This window comes from Ambystoma mexicanum, chromosome 11 (assembly GCF_040938575.1).
Source record: "Ambystoma mexicanum isolate Mex_15411 chromosome 11, UKY_AmexF1_1, whole genome shotgun sequence".
NCBI classification, from domain to species: domain Eukaryota; kingdom Metazoa; phylum Chordata; class Amphibia; order Caudata; family Ambystomatidae; genus Ambystoma; species Ambystoma mexicanum.
The window spans coordinates 213,225,280-213,247,134 of NC_090934.1; the positions used below are offsets into that span (position 1 = coordinate 213,225,280).

A 21,855-nucleotide genomic window follows, 5' to 3' on the forward strand; every position below is an offset into this window, starting at 1 on the left:
GGCAAATTCTGAATTTCCCCTAATGTATTCCCATAGCCGCAATATGGCTGGAATTGGGATGACCTTGCTAAAAGGACAACTCCTTTGTAGGCGTGGTGTCTTATACAAAAATGAAAAATAACCCATTATGTCCATGCTAAGCCAGAGGCGGATCGCTATGAATAGCGTGATGCCAGGATCGTTAAGGGATTATGAGATAACTAATGAGGAAACTTTTAAAGAAATAGACTGGAAACCTGAGTGGCATGATGAGTTCCACCAGTTAAAGGACCATTTTGTAAAAGAAGTATGTTTATATGACTGGTATGGGAACTGTCAGTATTTACACTTGCTGAAGTCATATAAAGAGATAATAAGTTTATCCATAAGGAATGGGAAAACGCAATGGTATCCGAAGGTCTGTCCATCTCCTGAATTGCCACGGTGTGTGGTATTACGTCTTAATCAACTCGCGACATTGACTGCCAGAGGCCTGCGGATGGGGTTGTATATGGTGAATAGAATATGCAGGCTTTGTAGGAGTGCTCCTGAGACTAATAGACACAATATGACAACTAGTAAAAATCTTGGACATGTATACATTAGATTTTTTTAGAAATCTGTCCATGTTACGGATAGCATCAAGGCCCTAGATTTCTGGCAGTATTGCCTAAACTCGGAGAGTACAGCACTGCAGATTGCGTTTTTTAATATCTGGAAGTTGGTGGAAAAATCTTTGAATTAAAGCCAGGGAGGCTTTAAGCTGGAAGGGGTAAAGGTTGGAAAGTAGCGTCACCAGCATGATTATTGGGGGAAGATTAAGGGGTTAAATGTCATGTATCTTGGGAAATGTCAAGTGTGCAACTGTTTTATTTGGTTTATGATTTTGTACAGATGTATATGTAATATGAGTAAGCATGAAATGTCAACAGTTTGTTAAGAACTGTAACACATGACATTTTTATTTAAAAAATATATATATTTATATAGCATTCTTGAATATCGATTAACGATATTTTCAAGGCTCTTTAACAGGAGAGGGGGAAGAGAAAGTATGAGAAGAGGGGTGAGTTTTTAACAGCAATCATGGCTGTATTTGGACATGTGGAGTTGCTCCCGGGGCTATGCTGCTGTAGCTGGACTTACTGTAGCTGCAGCTTTGTTTCGGCACCTGTGCCTATGACGCGTCACCTAATATGTTATGCAAGTAAAGGACCATCTGAAGCTGCATTTCAGCATGTTGAGGCGGTGCGATAGCCTCTGAGGCTCTACCTAGCATGCAAGGCTGTGCCTAGCAACTAATATCTGAATCCGCATAGTAGGACATTTCCCAGGCACCGAAGCTAGGGTGATGCTACCTTGGCAAGTGAGACTTCACTGGGACATATGTGCCTGGACATGTGAGGGTGTGCATGCATACGTGATGGGTGTTGGCAGGCAACTGAGGCTGCATCAGGCATACAAGTGCCGTAGTTCCAAGTGGTCTTGGACATACGGCAGCACCCGGGAATGTGAGGCTGTCCTGATGAAGGGGTACTTGGCATACAAGTCTCCACATTGGGCATTCAATGCCTGGGGCTGCCACACGGGGCTGCGTTTGGCATAAAACAAAGGCAGGCCCACTGGATCTGTCTTTGATTGGTTCTCTATGCCACACCGCCCGTTTACTCGTTCCCCTATTCCCACCATATTCTTATATCACACTACCACACCTATCTTTACGGTTTCTTTGCCGTGAGCTATAGCCCCCAAACACAAAGTATGGAAGAGACTTGAACTTACCTGTGATGTAATCTGTAAGAAAAAATAATAATAATGAGTGTCTGGACAATAAAAGCAAAATATAAATAATCAGACCCCGCCTCCCAACCCCATTGCATTAAATCTCGAGCCAGCATAGAGCCTGCACCAGTCACTTGGTGTCATTACGGGTATGCCGGTCACCGGCCTTTAATACCAGCAGGTTACCGGCAAACCCACCTTACCTTTACTGGCACGCGATATCGGTGCCAGCAACGGCGGCAAGTTCCCATTCAATGGAGTCAATAAGGACTCCATGGAATGGGTTTGCCGCAATCACCGGCACCTGCAGTACCGGTGTCTGGTGATTGCAGCAATTATTGCCAGTAGGGGCCGGATCTTCCGGGAGTTCACTGCCCCTACCGGCAAACTTGAAGTGTGCCGGTCTGGTAGAAATACTGGTAGAAATACCGCAGCCAGTATTACCAGCATTTATTCCGGCATTTTGTCCGGACCAACACACTCGTAATGAGGCCCACTTTCTTCTGCCTAAAGATGGAACATTTGAAAAGCATTCAGAAATACCAATATCATTAAATGTAGTGTCAGAGAAATGGAGAGAAAGGAAAAGGAGTAAACAGAAAGACCAGGGAGGAAAAACTGTAATACTGGGGGTATTGTAGTTCAATCACAAACATGGGCCCTGAGACAGGGTAATCAGTCCTAAGTCACTAATAGGGGCAGGGAGATCAGTCATCATTTGCAAAAAAAAACCATAGGGCAGGGAGATCAAGGAACACATCTCTCAGTCACAAACAAGCACAGAGACAGGGAGATCAGTTCTCCTCCACACAGAAGTGAAATAAGCCATCAATCACAGTCGGGGAGAGTAACTCAGTCTCAGACAGCGAGCTCCAACCTCAGTCACTGACAATGAGGAAAGCGGTCAATGCCAGGCGAGAACCTCGGCCCTCACTTACCGAGATGGCGATTAACTCTCAGTCACGGGTGGGTAGACCAGTCTACAATCAATGACAGTGACACTGGGCAAAGGAGATCAACTATCACTCACTCACAGAGTTCTGCTATCAGTCACCGACGGAGAGGTCAGCAGTCACTGTGAACCGTAGAGTTTAGCGTTTTGTCGCAGTGAGATCATTCCCAAGCCACAGACAGGAACCTCAGTCCTCAGGCAAAGATAGGAATATGGACTAGAAAGTCCCAGACAATGGGAGCGCATCGGGAAAACAACATCATCCCAAGACGGTCACACTATGCAAAAAGCCCTCACTACAGGCATATACAGGAAGAATGGCCCTAATTCATAGACACCTTCCTCTCAACCTTTCAGAGTTGCAACAAGATTCCTTCGTCATTACAATGCTGGTCCAACTTGAACTCTATGTTGCAATTCCATACAATAACTATTTTAGGCAGTCACATGAAGTGCGCCCCGTCAGCTTCAGACCCGCCCCCACTCTCCTATAATTCAGAAAAGAACTCGAGACCCACCTCTACAAGGAGTCTCTCTTCCTCAACACCTAGGCCATCGCGCTGCCCCAACTCCACCTGACTTGCTCGACACAGACCACCTCTCTCCTTCTCGCCACCCCGTACAGCTGTACCCCTGCTCTGTGCCCCTCTGTATCCTACCCCCGCTGTATATCTGTTCTGTTGTTACCTCTTAAAAGTGCCTTATTATGCATCTGTACTGTTGTATAAATCTGTGAAGCGCTTTGTTAGGCATCTGTCCTGTTATTTACCTCTGTAAAGTGCTCTGTTGTGTATCTGTATTGCTGTACATCTCTGTAAAGCGCTCCGTTGCTTCTCGAAACTAGGTCCGCGCTCAATAAATAACATAATAATAATAATAGTAATAACATGAAGAAATGGGCAGATTCTCAAAACGTTTTTGGCACAAATGAGGAGATGCGCTTGGTGCACCCCATTCCACCAAGGGCATTTGAATGAGTGCATTTTAGGGGTGCATATTGAGATGCCCTTTTTTTTCTCCCTTTGCGCTTTTGCAAAAATAAGAGGGTGTTTCTGCACATTTCAATGCGCATCCCAAATTCACATATGGGATGTGCCTTGAAAAGCACACAAATTAAAAGCCTTCCCCATCCTCTGTTTAGACTCGGAGCAGAGGAGTGCGCAATGCATAAGAGGTTCATTTCTGAAAATTGTCTTTGACGTGGGAAAGCAGGAGTCGGAATCGCTGCTCTCCCACTTGCAATTCTATCCCTGAATAAGGATAGAAATGAATTTGTCTTCTTTAACTGCATTGCACAGTGTCAGGCCTATGTGAAATGAGCTCCAAGCAGTCACGTGGTTGCTGGGATCCAGTCATACATTAGTGTGGGGAAAGGCAGGAAAGGCAGCTGGCCAGCGCATCTTTGCACTACTGTCTGGCACCCCATAAATGCCAAGGTCACCTTTGAGAATAGGGGAGCCGTGCTTTTCTGCGATGAGAGTAAATGGAAAACCACATTCCTCTGCGCTTTTTTCGCTTGAAATCATTTTTGGGGATCTGCCCCAAAATGTTCATCTTTGGACTAAACCATTAGGCAAAGTGAGGGTTGAGAGGTTCTCTTGAGTGCTGACCAGCGGTATTTCAGCCCTTATTTTCAAAGAAATCAGGCCACCCATCACAGACAGACATAGCAACCCACACTACCAGGCACTGAGTTGGGCCCTCAGTTACATGCTGATCAGTCCTCAGTCACAGAAAGATGGCAGTCTTCAGTTTCAGAAAGATCAGGCATCAGCAGAAGGGATTTGCCCTCTGTCATCGAGAAGGCATACATCAGTCACAGATAGGGACCACAGTCTGAAATCATGGACTGAGAGCTAAGGCCTTAGTTTCATACTGAGTGCACAGCCCTCAGTCACAGACAGAGATGTCTGCTTTTATTCACAGCCAGATAGCTCAGTGTTTGGTCACACATTGGACTTCAGCCCTCCTTCACAGACAGAGAGATCAGCCTTCAGTCACACTGGGGACCTCAGCCCTCACCCACAGGCAGACGGGTCAGTCTTCATTCACATTGAGATCTTTTGGCCCTCAGTCACAGACAGAGGTCATCCCTCAGTAACATTTCAGGTATCAGCTCCTAGTCACAGAGAGATCAGCCTTCAGTTACTTTCCTCATTCCTAGATGGAGATTAGCCTTCAGTCATATTGAGGACTTCAGTCCTTAGTCACATGCAGAACGATTAGCCTGCTCGGTCATCAGTTACTTTTAGGATTTCAGCCGTCATTCACAGACAGAAATATCTGCTTTCAGTCCTAAGCCCCGACAGAGAGACCAGTTTACATTCGCAATGAGAACTTTAGCCTTCAGCCAAAGATAGAGGGCTAAATTCACATTGAAGGATTCAGCCTTTATCCTCACATTAAGGACTTCACCCCTCAGTCATAGAAAGAGAGAACAGCCTTCAGTCTTATTCCTCAGTCACAGACAGCTCAACCTTTAGTCACATCACAGACATCAGCACTCAGTCACAGGGAGATCAGCCTTCAGTCAAATTGTGGTCTTCAGCTCTCAGTCAAAGATAGATCGGTCTTCACTAATGTTGAGGACTTCAGCCCTTAGTTACAGACAGAGGGGTCAGTTTTCACTCACGTTGCAGATAACAGCTTTCAGTTACATTGCAGACTTCACCCCTCAATCACAGGCAGAGAGTTAAGCCTTCATGTACATTATAGACATCAGCCCTCAGTCACAGGCAGAGGGATAAGACTTCATGCACATCATAGACATCAGCCTTCAGTCGCAGGAAGAGGGATAAGCCTTCATGCACATCATATACATCAGCCCTCAGTCACTGGCAGAGGGATAATCCTTCATGCACATCATAGACATCAGCCCTCAGTCGCAGGCAGAGGGATAAGCCTTCATGCACATCATAGACATCAGCCCTCAGTCGCAAGCAGAGGGATAAGCCTTCATGCACATTATAGACATCAGCCCTCAGTCACTGGCAGAGAGATAAGACTTCATGCACATCATAGACATCAGCCCTCAGTCACTGGCAGAGGGATAAGCCTTCATACACATCATAGACATCCAGTCTTCACTCGCAGGCAGAGGGATTAGCCTTCATGCACATCATAGACATCAGCCCTCAGTCACTAGCAGAGAGTTAAGCCTTCATGCACATCATAGACTTCACCACTCAGTCGCAGACAGAGAGTTAAGCCTTCACACACATTATAGACTTCAGTCCTCAGTCACTAGCAGAGGGATAAGCCTTCACGCACATCATAGACATCGACCCTCAGTCACTGGTAGAGGGATAAGACTTCGCGCACATCAAAGACATCAGCCCTCAGTCACTGGCAGAGGGTTAAGCCTTCATTTACATCATGGACATCAGGCCTCAGTCATTGGCAGAGGGATAAGCCTTCAGGTACATCATGGTCATCAGCCCGCAGTCACTGGCGGACAGATAAGCCTTCATGCACATTATATACCTCAGCCCTCAGTCACTGGCAGAGGGATACGCCTTCATGCACATTATATACACCAGCCCCAGTCACATGCAGAGGGATAAGCCTGCATGCACATCATAGACATCAGCATTCAGTCGCAGGCAGAGGGATTGGCCTTCATGCACATCATATACATCAGCCCTCAGTCACTAGCAGAGGGATAAGCCTTCATGCACATCATAGACATCAGCCCTCAGTCACATGCAGAGGGATAAGACTTCACGCACATCATAGACATCAGCCCCCAGTCACTGGAAGAGGGATAAGCCTTCATGCACATCATAGACATCAGCCCTCAGTAGTAGGCAGAGAGATATGCCTTCATGCACATTATAGACATCAGCCCTGAGTCGCAGGCAGAGGGATAAGACTTCATGCACATCATAGACAGCCCTCAGTCGCAGGCAGAGGGATAAGCCTTCATGAACATCATAGTCATCAGCCCTCAGTCACTGGCAGAGGGATAAGCATTCATGCACATTATAGACATCAGCCCTCAATCGCAGGCAGAGGGATTGGCCTTCATGCACATCATATACATCAGCCCTCAGTCATTAGCAGAGGGTTAAGCCTTCATGCACATCATAGACATCAGCCCTCAGTCGCAGGCAGAGGGATTGGCCTTCATGCACATATTAGACATCAGCCCCCAGTCACTGGCAGAGGGATAAGTCTTCATGCACATCATAGACATCAGCCCTCAGTCACAGGCAGAGGGATAAGACTTCACGCACATATTAGACATCAGCCCCCAGTCACTGGCAGAGGGATAAGTCTTCATGCACATTATAGACATCAGCCCTCAGTTACTGGCAGACAGATCAGCCCTCAGTCGCAGGCAGAGGAATAAGCCTTCATGCACATCATAGTCATCAGCCCCCAGTCACAGGCAGAGGGATAAGCCTTCATTCACATCATAGACATCAGCCCTCAGTCACAGGCAGAGGGATAACCCTTCATTCACATCATAGATATCAGACCTCAGTCGCAGGTAGAGGGATACGCCTTCTTGCACATCATAGACATCAGCCCTCAGTCGCAGGCAGCGGGATAAGCCTTCATGAACATCATAGTCATTAGCCCTCAGTCACTGGTAGAGAGATATGCCTTCGTGCACATCAGAGATATCAGCCTTTAGTCGCAGGCAGAGGGATAAGCCTTCATGCACATCAGAGACATCCAGTCCTCACTCGCAGGCAGAGGGATTAGCCTTCATGCACATCATAGACATCAGCCCTCAATCACTAGCAGAGAGTTAAGCCTCCATGCACATCATGGACTTCACCACTCAGTCACAGGCAGAGAGTTAAGCCTTCACGCACATTATAGACTTCAGTCCTCAGTCACTAACAGAGGGATAAGCCTTCATGCACATAATAGACATCGGCCCTCAGTCACTGGCAGAGGGATAAGCCTTCATGCACATCATAGACATCAGCCCTCAGTCACTGGCAGAGGGTTAAGCCTTCACACACATCATAGACATCAGCCCTCAGTCACTGGCAGAGGGGTAAGCCTTCACGCACATTATAGACATCAGCCCTCAGTCACTGGCAGAGGGAGAAGCCTGCATGCACATCATAGACATCAGTCACTGGCAGAGGGATAAGCCTTCGTACACATCAGAAACATCAGTCCTCAGTCGGAGGCAGAGGGATAAGCCTTCATGCACATCAGAGACAGATACATCAGCCTTCAGTCACTTCGCGGACATCAGCCCTCAGTCGCAGATAGATCAGCCTTAAGTCACATTGCGGACTTCAGCCCTCTGCCACTTAGAGAACAAGCTTAAGTCCTTCAGTCTTCAGCCACAGAAAAGGGTGCACAACAGGTGCTCTTTGTGCTCTTTGTAGTGGGCGGCGATGGCAGTGGTGAAGTCTGATATTTACCATCACATGTGATCCCTGAAATACAAGGAGATAAAAACAGTGTTACTTTTAAGTGTTAGTTGAGAAGAGGAAACAAAATCACGCCACATACCCAACAGAGGTTACTTAATGTTAAGTCAGGAAATGGCCAGAAAATAAACAAGCAGGCTAATGTCTATCTAAGTGAATGATTCCAATGCCGTATTCTCTGTCTAGCATCGTGCCTTCCTGAGGTTCTCTATCTGGAGCCTCAAGGCAGAAGCAGTGTCTTCCCGCGAGCATCCTCCACTCAGAAGAACGCCATAACCAGGGACACATGACCCTTTAAGCATTGTGATGTCTCATTGCACATGTTCTGACATCAACCAAGACAATGCAATATGGAGCAAAATGGGAGCTCCCAAGGACACAGGAAATGTAGTGGAAGCCAGAAGGATCTGCAATCTTTGACTCTCCAGATGTTTTGGACTGCAACTCCCATCAGCCTTAATCAGCATGGTCAACTGTGAGAGATCATGGCAGAGGTAGTCCAGAACAAATAGAGAGCCACAGGTTGTAGGCTCCTATTGTAGAACATCTGTAATGGTGTGGCCAGGCGCTTAGTGGTAGAACGGAGAATGGTGTGGGGCAAATGATCTGATGACATGTGTAATGTGATGGTGAGAAGGATCACTGCACAGAACAGAAATAGCCAATTAGGGTCTGGGAAGAAGTGGAGGGACATCACCAGACACAGTGCAGGGTGATGAGCGTGGAGACTTGTGAGTCCCTGATTTTGGATTCCGCAAGGGGGATAATTTTAAGAGATTATGTTACATATCAGTGAAAACCCTTTCGATAAAACAACACTGTGACTGCAACAGAAAAACTAAAAAAAAAAACACGGAAATTCGCTCTTCATGTTCAGCAAAGCAGCCATAACTCCCGACCCACCATGCACAGCTAATGACGTCACACGAAACTTTGATGAATACTCATGAGTTTTTGTTCTGTTTTGAGGAACACCTCTGAACAGACCTAAAACAAACCATAAGTATTATATTAAAAAGTGTCATAAACAATGCACGGATGGGGGGGGGGCATTATTGTTGCATGATCAACAATAACTGGGTTTTTCGGTTTTGCCTACCAACCATAAGGTCATTTTAACTAAAGATTAGCCATTACCGCTTGTAGAGAATTCTTTGGGTTTGAATAATATAGTCTAGCAGCTTGTCCATGCTTCGCAGTCACTTTGCCGGGGGTATGGACATCCGATATGCACGGGACTAAGTGAACCACCCTGCAATGCACAAAGGTCAAGGGATGCCGCCACGGCCAGAGGAAGCTCTGCCTCTGGCCATGCTGGTAAGTCATGCCACGTGTACAGCGAAAACACCCTTAGTGAGCAATGGGCATAGTCAGCAGCCATACACAGTGGGTACGATGCGCAGGACTTGGCAAGCGATCATGTCCCAGGTACAGCAAATTCACCCACAGAGCCCACTGGCCATGGCATGAGACTATGACTAGTTTACCCGGTGGTGGGGCATTTCCCTGGTACAGCAAACATGCCCAGAGTGCCCTACATCTGTACCCAATCAAACCCATTTACCAATCTTAGCTTGAGTGCTACGTGGGTTCACAGATCACCCGTAATATCACAAACTCTTTTTGGCTCATTGGCATCCACTTTCTTGTTGTTTGTGAGAGTCTTCCTGCAACAATATCTCAGGGCTCATCAAACAGGGTGGGGAGGCAGAACAAAATAAGGCCATGAACACGGACACAGAGAGAGTTTCTAACGCTTCTTTATTTCTCTAGAGTTACGTTTCAACTGTCAAAACCCTGAACCCACGTGACACTCGTAGTCCCTGCCCCCATCCCTAGCCCAACGTCCCATGTTTACTAGTGTGGGCCAAAACAGAGGCTGCCCACATAACGATGTGGGAGGGCTGTATGAGTCACGTTGCAAAGGCAGTTGGCCGACACCAGGCTTCTCGCACAAGCTTGGTGTGAATCTGTCCAGCAGTGTTTGCTGTTGGTGAGGGCAAGAATTACCTATTGTAGTTAGAATATGAAATACAACTTTCGGGCCCCCCTTCATAACTTTGGCCTCCCGTTGATGGGACACTTGACAAATTGATATATTCACTCACAATGTTCCCCTCTTGAAAAGGTGAAATAATAAATGGTCCATCACTGGGACTTTGTGTAAGTGTAATACAGTATTTAATGTTGCAGTCTGGGAAGCGCCAAACAGGCATGTTTCGTCTCCACAGACTTAATCAGTGTCTGGAAAACACAAATAACAACCCAGATTTATACTTACACCAAGGCTACTTAATTATGCGACCCCTCTAGCTCAAACTCCAATAGAAAGGGCGAAATTACCACAAAAGACTACAATCACAAAACATTCTCTTCCTTGCCTTTATTTGTTTTTTTGTGTTGTTATTTTGCTATTGTAATCATGTACATTTTTCTCTTTACATACACAAATCCTTTTCTCTTTGCAATAAAAATCATTTATAGTATGCAAGCTAAAACAACACACACTAATCAAACTTACATGATAGCACAACCAGGTGGCCAAATTAATGGAAGATAAGCACAAAGCACTGAATTGGTGTCCAAGAGGTTATTGGCCTGGTTCAGGAGTCTGTAACCTTTAGCTCTCCTGATGCTCTGGACTACAACTCCCACAATCCCTATATAGCATAGTCCATGGTGAGTGAACAAGAGCTTGGTAGTCCTAAATGTATGGCGAGCCTCAGGTTGCAAACCCCTGACCTAATAAAATATTACTTCGCTCTTCAAGAGTTTTTTTCTTGGACCTGGCTATTGTTTGAGTTGCGTTTCTCAAGGAAGACCATTCCAGAGATAAGACTTTAAACTCAAAATAATAGTCAGCTAAAGATGGTACCTGGGAGATCCACAGGAGTTTCATCCTAACTTGAATCCTCCATCCAAAGCTGCCCTGGAAAGCCGTATGTGTTGGCCCGGGAGGGGATGCCAGATGGCGTTGCTCTTTTTCTGATAACTTGGGAAGTATGTAGTTGTTTCATGGTGTAGGGACCAGGAAATGAGAAAACCAGCCTTCAACACTTCAGACTTACTGACTTTTATTTGTAGAAACAACAGGGTTCTTTAATTCTGGGAAAAAGGGGGACAACGTGCCGTTCCCTTTTCCATACTTAAAAAAAAAACAAAGATTCTGTTTACTTGTAGTCACGAACCATTCTGTTGAGGCTAACAGTGTTCGGGAGTTTTCTCCAGGAGATGGGACTCTATTTTTTACTCTGTGGAAACTGTTTTCCTAGGGATCACTCATCTTCAACTCCTTAAAGTCTCAAATTGTCTTTCAATCCTCTCTATTTGTTTCTCTATTGCTCTCCAGAATGGAGGTCTCCAGTTCACGCCCCCATTGGTGCTGGTTGTGTTCCAGCCTCCTTAGGGCTCAGCCCCTGTTGGAAAGGCTTCACGGCCAACCATTAGCACGGTTGTTTGCCTTTCTGTTCATCCACTCTTCCTTTCATTCACTCGATGCTCACCTTGGCTTCCGGCTCCCTCCTCAGTGACTTACAGCAGCTGCGAGCGCTCCTCCTTCTTCCGCTCGCTCGGAGGATGACTTTATTTTCAGGGCTCTGTCAAGCTGTCAGCTGTTTCTTCGCCTGACGCTTGTGATTCGCTCGCAGAGTCGGGCCCCCTCTCCCTGCCGGCACGTCAGTCCGCAGGAGAGGCTTGCGCCGTGGCTCCTCCTCCAGGAAGGTGGGGCCTACGGAGGGGAGCCGCGGACCCGACGGCTCCTTCGATGAGGTTCTCGGATGACAGACGCCTCCAGCTGGGTATCTGGTGCCGTTAGGACTGTCAGCAGCAACTCTCTCATGGCTAATTTCTTCTCTTGTATACATTTCTTATCAAGTCTCTATAAACGGGTTACAACAGAACGGGGCACAACGGGTGCAACTTGAACCACTGCTTCGTTATGGCCGCAGGTCAATAGGCCCACTCATAGGTCACCTCCTCCTCAGGCCCTGGGCCCTCCTCCAACTCTTCTCTCTAATTCAAAAACAAACACCAGAAGCCTGCATCAGGATGATATTTTTGGAACCTTTCTTGTTCTAGAGCATTATCATTGGCCCAGTTATCTGTCTCTCCCAGGCTGTAACCTCCCTCCCTCCATTATGACCTCATCCCCCAAGGTCTGATTGGCTTCTTGCTATAGGCCTTGTCCTGGCTCTGATCTTCCTTCCTTTCCACCGCCTTATCACAAATGGTTTCTATGGTTTCCGTCGAGGGGAGTGCTTGTGGTGATGAACTGTGACCAGCAATGTTAAATCTCACTGTTCTCCTTGCTGGGAGCATGCTGGGTGCACACCATGCTGAGGTGTGAGGTGTAATCTATCATTTCAAATACATTGAAACAGCTTAACCCCTACATTTGTCCTCCTTCATGTGCAATCCTGCTCACATTCTTCAGGGTGCTCGTGGAGTGCTCAGCATCACCATTTGCAAGCGGCCAGACAGAGGGGATTCAAATATATTGTATTCCTAGCCTCTCAAGGTTCACTTCATTACTATGGAAAGGTGGCCCATCGTCCATCTTCAAAGATCTCTGAATGCTGTGACATGATGCTATTTTTTCTACTTTTGGGATCACATCTTGGGTGCTTGTGTATCAGGCTGTCTCCACTTCTGGATACCGCTAGTAGTCATTGGTTAGCACAAGCCAATAAGGTCTTCCTGGAAGTGAAGAGAACTCCGCTTGTGGTGTGCAAATTAGTGCTGCCATTCTGTGGGGTTGGAGGCTTGGAAGAGTAGACACCCTATCTAGGACTGTTGCGCTTTTATGAGGTGTGTCCCTGCACTCTCTTTCACTCCTTTATTCTTTGTGACAGACAATGGCTAGAATGCATTGCTATTACAGAAATGTGGGCATCCAGACAGCTGGTAGAATGCCTTCTCTGGGGAGCGGCACCCTCATTCACACTGCTTTCCTATTTGTATAAGACAGTGGCATGATCATGTATCCTGCGGTACTATCAATCATTCTGGGATCCCTGATTAAATGTACTGGAGCCTGATTACTCATTTTGTGATATTAAAGATCAACCGGAGCCCTAATTGCTCTACTGGGGCAAGCCAATTCACAATGGGACAGGACACTCCCACAGGGACTTGGTCACTCACCTGCATGAATGGAGCTGCAGAGTAACAACATTCCAAAGAGCAGCGACATCTTGGTGACCTTTGACCTTATGTTCACCTGGCAGAAGCAGAAAGGATAGAGTTATCATGAGAGCTGCAAAGAGAAGGAAGGGAATTGGGGCATTACAGCATTGCAAGAGACAAATGGGCCAGGGTCCCAGTAGCATGCCTGGGAACTTGTGTAGTTTTGTCCTGAGTTTCAGGCATGCAGGTAGGGGTCAGGAGGTTCTCTCATGCGCACCCACGCCATCGCGCAGTACATTTGAACATTTCTGTGTTCTTTTTTTAGCTTTGTAAACAAGCGTCACAGGATATTATATTTGTAATACAGGGCTGAAACTCTCCTACCCCATGTCCCAGGCTGGGAATTTCAAGAACTCTCTTGATTCTAGATAGATCCGGGACCTTCCTGCTGGAAGAGTATCCTACGCCTTACTACTTCAGAGAGAGATCTTCTTCAACTTGTCTGTGCTGCCCAAAGATATTGAATCACACACCATCTTGTTTCCAAGCGATCCACAAGCCTTGTTTAACCATGACAGTAATCCAGTGGCAGCTGCAGTGAATTGGGATCAAAGTCACTCAATCAGCTGCAGATTGGGCTCTTTGGCGTGCGTATGGGTTTCTCCACTGGATAATCCTGAGGTGCATAACTAGAGGTGCAACAAGAGGGATCTCCACACATAAACATGCACTACTCAAGGCAATCTCCCTGGCCCTAAGCACGTACCTTCCATCACTATAAGACACAAGACTTCCACAGGACAGTTGGAATGTTCACAGTCAACACACCTGCAGTGTTCTGCCTGAGGAAACAAGGAGGAGCGCCATTCCTCCAGCGTTGTGGAATTGCAATGGCACTGTGTTATTGGGGAATTGGTCAGGGGCTGTGCATCTCCACTGGACACCTGGCTGGTGCACAGGACTGCAGATTGGCAGTGGGAGGGAGGCCTATAGTGGCCTATAGTGGGAGGCCTATTGTGTTTCATCTTCAGGAAATGGGGAGTCCCGCACTGGAGCTATATGCTAGTCATCTCATATAATCTCCATAGGGATCATTTATGTCTTGTGAATAACCATGGGTGATACCTTTTTTTTGGCATTTTCCAAGGATGTTCGCTTGCTTGCTTCCATTTCACCCCCTGACCCATAGTCTTATAGAAATTCAACGCAAGCACAATATAATAACGCCTAATCGGACACAGGCATCCAGTGCTCTGGTATGGTCCACCTGTCTGTAGCACAATCACTTCTGCTACCACAAAATCCAAACCTTCTGCCACAACAGCAGGACTTTGCCCTCAACCTCAAGGAAACTAGTTCACAGTACATATCTTTGTTTCTCCGATGACAACATAAGGATACTACAAGCTACACATTTAGTTTTACAAGATTACAATATAGGGGCCAATGATCGAGGTCTTGCAATTGGTCATTTCACACTTCATTGCTCCGTGGACCAAGTGGGACTTGTCAGCCTCATGACCCACCACAGCACTGGAACCATCCTCATGGGTGGGTCCCACTGGCTTGTCCCTTTACCAGTGACCTGAGGAGCTATTTATGAAGATGGCAGGCAGGTTTCCATGACTCCCAAGTCCCCTATACCACCCCCTGCACACCTAAATTCCATTAATTCATAGAATGATAGGAAGGCATGGTCAGGGAGTGGCTAGCAGGTAGTGGGCCGTGCCCAAGGAAAGGGATAAGCCAATCACAAGTCCTACACTAGGGTTGTAAGCCACCCTGAGGGGCAGTGACCAACAGTCAAACTTCATCCCATCTACCCCATCTTAGTCTCCCTTTGATAGAGAAAAGCTGGTAGGTGAGGCAAAAGCCCTGTAAAATGGCAAGAGATCTGAAGCATTTGGAGTAGGAACTGGAGGCCAGAGACAAAAGGCAGTTGTGGTTTTGGCAGAAAGTGCAGAAGGATTACTTGGAGGGAGCAGCAGAGTTCAGGAGGCTGGGCCACATTGGAGCCAGGGAGGTGGTGGACAGAACCAGGAGTCCAAACCAAGGAGCCAAGAGAACCTGATCTGCTGGTAATGAAAAAGGGAATGGTGGCAAAGGAAAATAAAGAAAGATTCCCAGAGGGGTGAAGAAAGGTGCAAAAGATAGGATGGGGATGGAGCCGGTCATTGAGGACAGGGGTGGGGCTGAAGGAGGTGAAGAAGGTGCGAGAGGTAGTTGTGAATTGGGAAAGATCATTGAGAAAAGGGGTGAAGAAGATTTCCGGGACGTGAAGGAGGTGCAAGAGACAGTTTTGAGTTTGAGGGGCATTGAGTTGATGCGTGGTGCCCAGAGGGGTGAGGAAGGTGGGAGGGACAGCAAACACCTTGGCAACTTACATTTTAAAGGGTGCCCAAAGGGGTGAAGATGCTGGACAAGATGGTGGGCATTTAGATATTTGCATCTGCAAAAAGGAAAGTGGCTAAAATATGAAACAAGAAGTCAAGGAAGACAGTAAATAGTGGAAAGGAGAATACAGCAATCAGAGGTAGTTATGAAGGTAGAAGGAACTGGAGGAAAGGGAGGAGGAGGAGTTATAAAGGAAGTGGAGGAATGGAGAGCAGGACGGCGAGAATTTGGGCAGGACTTACAACATGACATAGTGGGGGGATAGCCAGAAATGGTTACAAGAAGAGCTGGGACTGTTCTAGTTGAGGGAATTTAAGAATAAGAGGAGTGGAGTACAAGTTGCGGAGAAAGAGAAAGCAACCCTAGGAGGCCGAGTTAGAGTAGTTAGCTCCCCTCCTGTCTTACATGCTGCCCAAATCCACATCCAGGTCTTTGGGACCTACCAGAACAAGTCGCCGGAACCCTCACTCCCTATACGCTAGATTCAGAGGCTCCCACGGTACAACTGAACCCTGAGGTGCAAAACACCTAGGCATCCAAGGGGAGGACAAGAAAAAAGTAAGAGTAGGACAAGAAAGAGTAGGAGAATGCAAAGGGACACATCCCTGTGAAATCTAGCATGGCTGAGGACTATCCACTAACCCCAGGAGAAGGCAAAGCCCAAAGACTGGGAAACCAGAGACTTTTCTTAAAGACTCATTTGTTTATGATAACCTGTTGACCCTGGAAGGAATCCCCAGTGCATTCTATGGCTGCAGGAAAGACATCTTTGAACTTTTAGTTGACCTGCAAATTCTAGATACAAATCACTGGACATATCCTGCTAAGTTTCAGTAGCACTTCCTGTTTATCCCATTTATTATTTGACTCATGCTCTGTTATAATTTCCTAAATAACCACATTGCGCGTATGTTTTCTGTTTGTCTGGTCATTGATCCACATCACCTGCCAGACAGCTAGCGTTGCCCAAGAAAATGTTTAGCAAAACAGTGTAGAGGTGATGCCAACCTCCCAAAATAACTTTTGTGCTGTCAGATGTACCTCAGGAATCTGGAGGCACTGGCATAGGAAGTGACAGCAAGTACATGTGATGCAACATAGTGATTATTGAACTTGTAGCCCATTCTCACATGCTACAGACACCCCCCTTCCCACAGGCATTTGCAGAGGGATTAGGATTGAGGTGCAGAAGGCAGCATATGCATAAAGATGATAAAGCTGTGCCTCCTCCAGTAAATTGCTTGTGATCACAAGGCAAACCAGTGATTCACCCACATTTAAGATGCACTCACAGCCACTCTAGATCCAAGTAGCAAGCACTGAGCCTGCTTTCAAGACAAAATCCAAGCCATATCCAGCAGGGGTAGAAATATCAAGCTGCAAGTTACTAGCCAGCGATAAAAAGTTGCTTACTGCCCCAATTCTACACATACGGACAGCAAAGAGTTTCTTACTCGCCAAGGGTCAGAATGCAGACACTGAGAGCAGGCTCTGCACAGCCAAGGAGCAGTTTGTGGGCTGGAGGTGTGTCTGCTGTGCAGACTCCGAAGGTGGCCCGCAGATTGGACAGTAACACCACTTAAGGAAAAGAGTACTCAGTTGCATGTTCCGCATGCCAAGGGACGTCTATTAAAAAAGTGGCAACATGTTTCATGCCACGAAAGGTGCTTTTTCACGGCCACTAGTGAAATAAACAAAGCCTCATTACAAGTTTGGTCATGCAGGAGAAAGGTTGCGGTAATTCCATTACCGCCACTTTTCCAGCACCTCCAAATCTTAATTTTGGTAGATTTACCGTGTGTGTAATTACTGTGCAGTAAATCTGCCAATTTTTCGAGGAAAAGTGGCAGATTCACCATTAGCTTGTTGCTGGAGGTAAATCCTCCACTTTACCTTAAAAAAAAAATAGGCCGATTTACTGCACAGTAATTCCACCCACGGTAAATCCATCAAAAAGCCCCATGGACTCCTAGGGACTCTATAAATTACCACCACTTGTAATCCCATGGTAACTCCACGGACCACAGGACAAATGGGCAGCGACGGTAATTGATGGATTTACCACTGAATTGCTGTCAAACTCGTAATGAGGCCGATATTCATCATGAAACCTTTAAATAAACATACCATGAAAAGTGAATACCGACTGCAACCGAATCCATCCCATGGTGCAGATTAAAATAAACATTGTCAAAAGCCACATCAATTAGAATATCAAAACCCAAACAAATGAAAAAAAAACATGCATGTTAATGTTCACATCCTGGTTCAGCAAACATACCACACCCAGCTGTTCGATAACAAGAAAACAAGCATGCCATACAGCCGAGCTATGTAGGTCAAGAGAGAACCATTTGTGCCTTATTTGCCACAAGGTATTATTTGCCACAAGGCAGATGGGGAGCAGGTGCAAGTGGTTCTAAGTCACCTGGCCTAAGCACCACCCACCTTCTTAGCTCTGCCTCTTCCTTCCTGCTCCTAAATATTAGATCAAGGGCGTCTCTCACCCGGGCGTCTGAAGTGAAGGGCAGACTAAGAAAAGGGAAATTCCTGTTCGGACCATGAGGACCCAGGGCCTGACCCTCTGCTCAGACAGCAGGTAAGCATGCACCAACATGTGTTACTTCCTCTGTCTCTACAGGCTATACCCACCCACTCTGGTCCCCCCATGATGTTCCCTTGTGCCCCCACCATTCTTGCACGCAGGTGTTGCCTGTTTTGCTTGATTCTTCTACCCTGCTCCACCCTCGCCCCCTCAAGCCTATTTCTGCAGGAGTCTGTTCTGATAATTTCTGGTTTCACCATCACCGTCTTGTGGCCAATGCTGGATTTGACTTTTATGGACTTCATTCATTCACGGTGCGTCACCCTTTCTCAACTCTCATGCTGGACTTTCTTTGCATCTTGTACTCATGGTGGCCCTGAATCATGCTGTTCCCATCTCCATCTTGTATCCTGGCTTGCAAAATTATGTGTTACTACTGACTTCTGCAATTGTATTCACTCTCCCCTCTTGCTTCTCCACTCTTTTGACTGCTAACTCTCTGTTCTCTCCTCCTTTCCTTTCTCCCTTTTCCTATCTCCTCCCCTTACTTTCTTCTATGCACTTACTCTATCAGAATTGTCCCTGGATATAGTATGATAGCAACCTCGTCTTTCTCCTCCCCACTCCCCTTACTGGTTTGTTCCTCCCCACCACCCCCACCCACTCCATCACTATATGAAATGTCGTCAGGCCTAGTATGATAGTCGCTTGTTTTGTTCCTCCCCTACCTTTCTGCACCCCTCTCCCTCACCTCTTGTTTTTCTCCAGCTCTACCAGAAATGTTGTCAGGCCTAGTACGGAAGTCACCTGTCTGTTTCCATTTCCTTCCAACTCTCCCCCTCGCTTCCTTATCTATGTCTTAGCTCTTGCACTACCTGAAATGTCGTCAGGCCGAGTAGTTAATTTCACATCCTTACTGTTCATGGCCTGTAAGAATGACATTGTATTTTCCCTTGTTCCCTCCCTTGCCTTGAAGCGCTTTGAAACACATTGTGTATAGGCGCAATATAAATAAACTATCATATCATATCGTATCATTTGCTGATCTAATTAATTAACAGAAAACACAAAATGCCTCAGTGACTGTAAACTGACTATTCAACCGTTCTAAACCATGTTCAGTCTCTCTTGGAAATGCAGGCTGAATATCAAAATCTTAATGCTAAAATCACAAAACAAAAAGGGAAGAATAGAAAAATAAAAAAAATAAAAAATAACACAGGTGAAGAAAAGTTTGTGAAAAATGAATTACAAATCAAATAACATTAACTGTTAAAAACACAGTCGGATACGGACCACAACAGCTCTAGAAATTGAGGTAGAGGGACACGCCAATTTAAAAATAAAAAAGATACCCGAATTTCATAGCAGATGTGGAGAAAACCCAAACTTGGGATGTGGATAAAGGCTATGAAACGAATTAATGGGTCTCATTATGAGTACAGCAGTATTTTGGTGGTAATTCAGCTGTATTTTCACTTGCAATAAGGTGGAAATACCATTTGTGTTTCTGGCCGCAATTCTGCTGGGTTGTTGTGGTAATTGCACTGGCTGTAATTCCACCCATAGAATTAGCGTCAATTTACTGGAAAGCAAAATTCGGCAGATGGTAAAAGTGGCGGTAATTCCTTTACCAACAATTTTTCCACTTACCGCCTTACTCGTAATAAGGCCCAATGTACTGTAACAACTATTCATTTATGCAGAAAAATAGCCAACCGCTGACCCACATTTAATCTGTCAAAATCCAACATGCTTCTGCTTTATGTAACAGCATCTCCATGTTGCCACCTCCAAAATAGTTCCCCATATATAGAATGCCAGCAAATGTAAGCAATTTGCAATCACCAGAATTATATCTCTCAAAATGTAGAGCTACTGGCAAGCGAATATCATGTTTCCTTATCACGTCCACATGTTCCAAAGGACTGTCCTTAGTTGACATATCATACTCCCTATCTAGACTTTCAGGCAAGGACATATGAATACATACACCACATAACATGTTCAGCATGTTGCACACTCTTGGGCTAGTGTGGTATGGAGAGGTTGGAAGATTTGCCAGATGGAGATTTGGGGAAGACAGTGAGGATGCCAAGGGGAAAGGATTCCACAGGCGTTTGATAACGTATTTTATGGAATTACAGGGCTCGAAATTAAGACTGGATAAACAGGAGCTGAAGGCCACTCCTGGGTATCCAGCATTAACCAGTGACCAGGAGCTACCAATGGGGAACGAGGAGCTAGTAAATAGCATTCCACAAATCTAACTTACACATACGATTTAAACATATAATGTGTTCTAATATTTATGAATCCTTATGCTGTAAATGTGGCAGTGATGTGCACTCATGTTTATTTATAGGTTGCCCCAAACACACAAAGTTAAACTCACATATGTGTTTGTGGTATAGGTTGGCCTGGGGAGCCAAAGGTAGCTCCTGCTATCTGTTGGTGTCAAGCTAACCGGGCTCTTCTAGGCAAAAAGCAGGAGCTAAATAGCTCCCCGCTCTCCTCAATTTCGAACCCTGGAATCAGTCACCATTCCAAGTTGACCCTCAAACAATTCAAGGTTGTCAGTATCTAAAGTCAGAACTAAGTTTACCTTTTCCAAGCCTAAAATAGTTGCAACTCTACTAATCCGTCCACACAAAGATGTTCGTAGTGGTCAGCTCATTATTAAAAAAAAATTCAATTGTTAACTTCTTTACATATTGAAAATACTTATCTTTGTGTCTTTACATATTTGAAATTATTTTCAATGTTCGCAGTGTGAGGAACCCGAGGGCGCCCTCACTTCCTTGTTCCCAATATCCTCGGCTCAGGTGGCCAGGGAAGGGCCATTGTTCCTGGATCCTGACCCTGTGGGTCGAGATGAGAGGGAGGATCATCTGGGTCGAGGAGACTTCGGGAGTGGGGAGAGGACATCCTTGGGTGAGACATGGTATCCCCCATTCCCTTTTCACAATGAACCTTCAGTCCCAACAGCCTTTGTAGGTTACTGTCAACCCTTTCCTTTTCCTTTGTTTCAAAATAACTCTCAGAAAGGCCATGGTTATGTATTTAGCGCACTAAGCGGGAGGCATCAAGGAGCTGTTACAACCAGTTACACAGAGACTTGGGAGGTCAAAATAGTACAAAACAGGAAAGTCTGAGGAGGGAAGCCCACGCCTACAAAGTTTAGCGAACAGCCAGGTTTTCAGTGTTCTCCTGAACACCCAGTATGATTGTTCCGCTCTCAGTCCCGGGATAAGTGCGTTCCATTGCCTAGCTACAAAGGTAGGAAAGCTTTCCCCAGCTGCTTTAGTCCGTTTGAATTTCGGTAGCAAAAGCCCATTGGTATAGGCCGACCTAAGGGGTCTGTCTGAGTGGGTTTTAGTGATCCTCTGCGAGGGGTAGGTTGCGGCTGAGTTGGAAAGGCATCTATGTGTAATAGATAAGGTCTTTAAAATTATGTGTTCGCGTATCGGAAGCCAGTGTTCATCCTTCCCGGCGAGGAAGAGATCATCTAGGAGGAATACTCCTCATTTAGGCAGGATAAACATACATCAGCTTCCCAGCAAAGCATTTATTTCTGTGCAACATCATCTAAGTCCACTTATGAACCAATTCTTGTAAATAAAATCCCACTTCAGGCCCCAGTAGATTCTGCTAGCAAACAAACAGCAGTATGAGCAGAT

The 21,855-nt window shown here is 46.0% G+C and overlaps 1 long non-coding RNA gene across 3 annotated transcripts in view; it reads right to left on the reverse strand.

The window, feature by feature from the left end:
- Positions 1 to 1,761: 1,761 nt before the first annotated feature.
- The window catches only part of LOC138503274 (uncharacterized), a 42,354-nt gene continuing 22,260 nt past the window's right edge, over positions 1,762 to 21,855 (reverse strand). Inside the window, exons 2-4 of one of the 3 annotated variants that reach the window (XR_011279596.1) lie at positions 13,255 to 13,330; positions 8,104 to 8,118; positions 1,762 to 1,773 (exon numbers count right to left, since the gene is read on the reverse strand). This is a non-coding gene — a long non-coding RNA (uncharacterized lncRNA). Of the gene's footprint in view, positions 1,774 to 7,729; positions 8,119 to 10,457; positions 12,124 to 13,254; positions 13,331 to 21,855 lie in introns of those variants that run through there. The other 2 variants (XR_011279595.1, XR_011279597.1) reach the window with 2 other exon arrangements.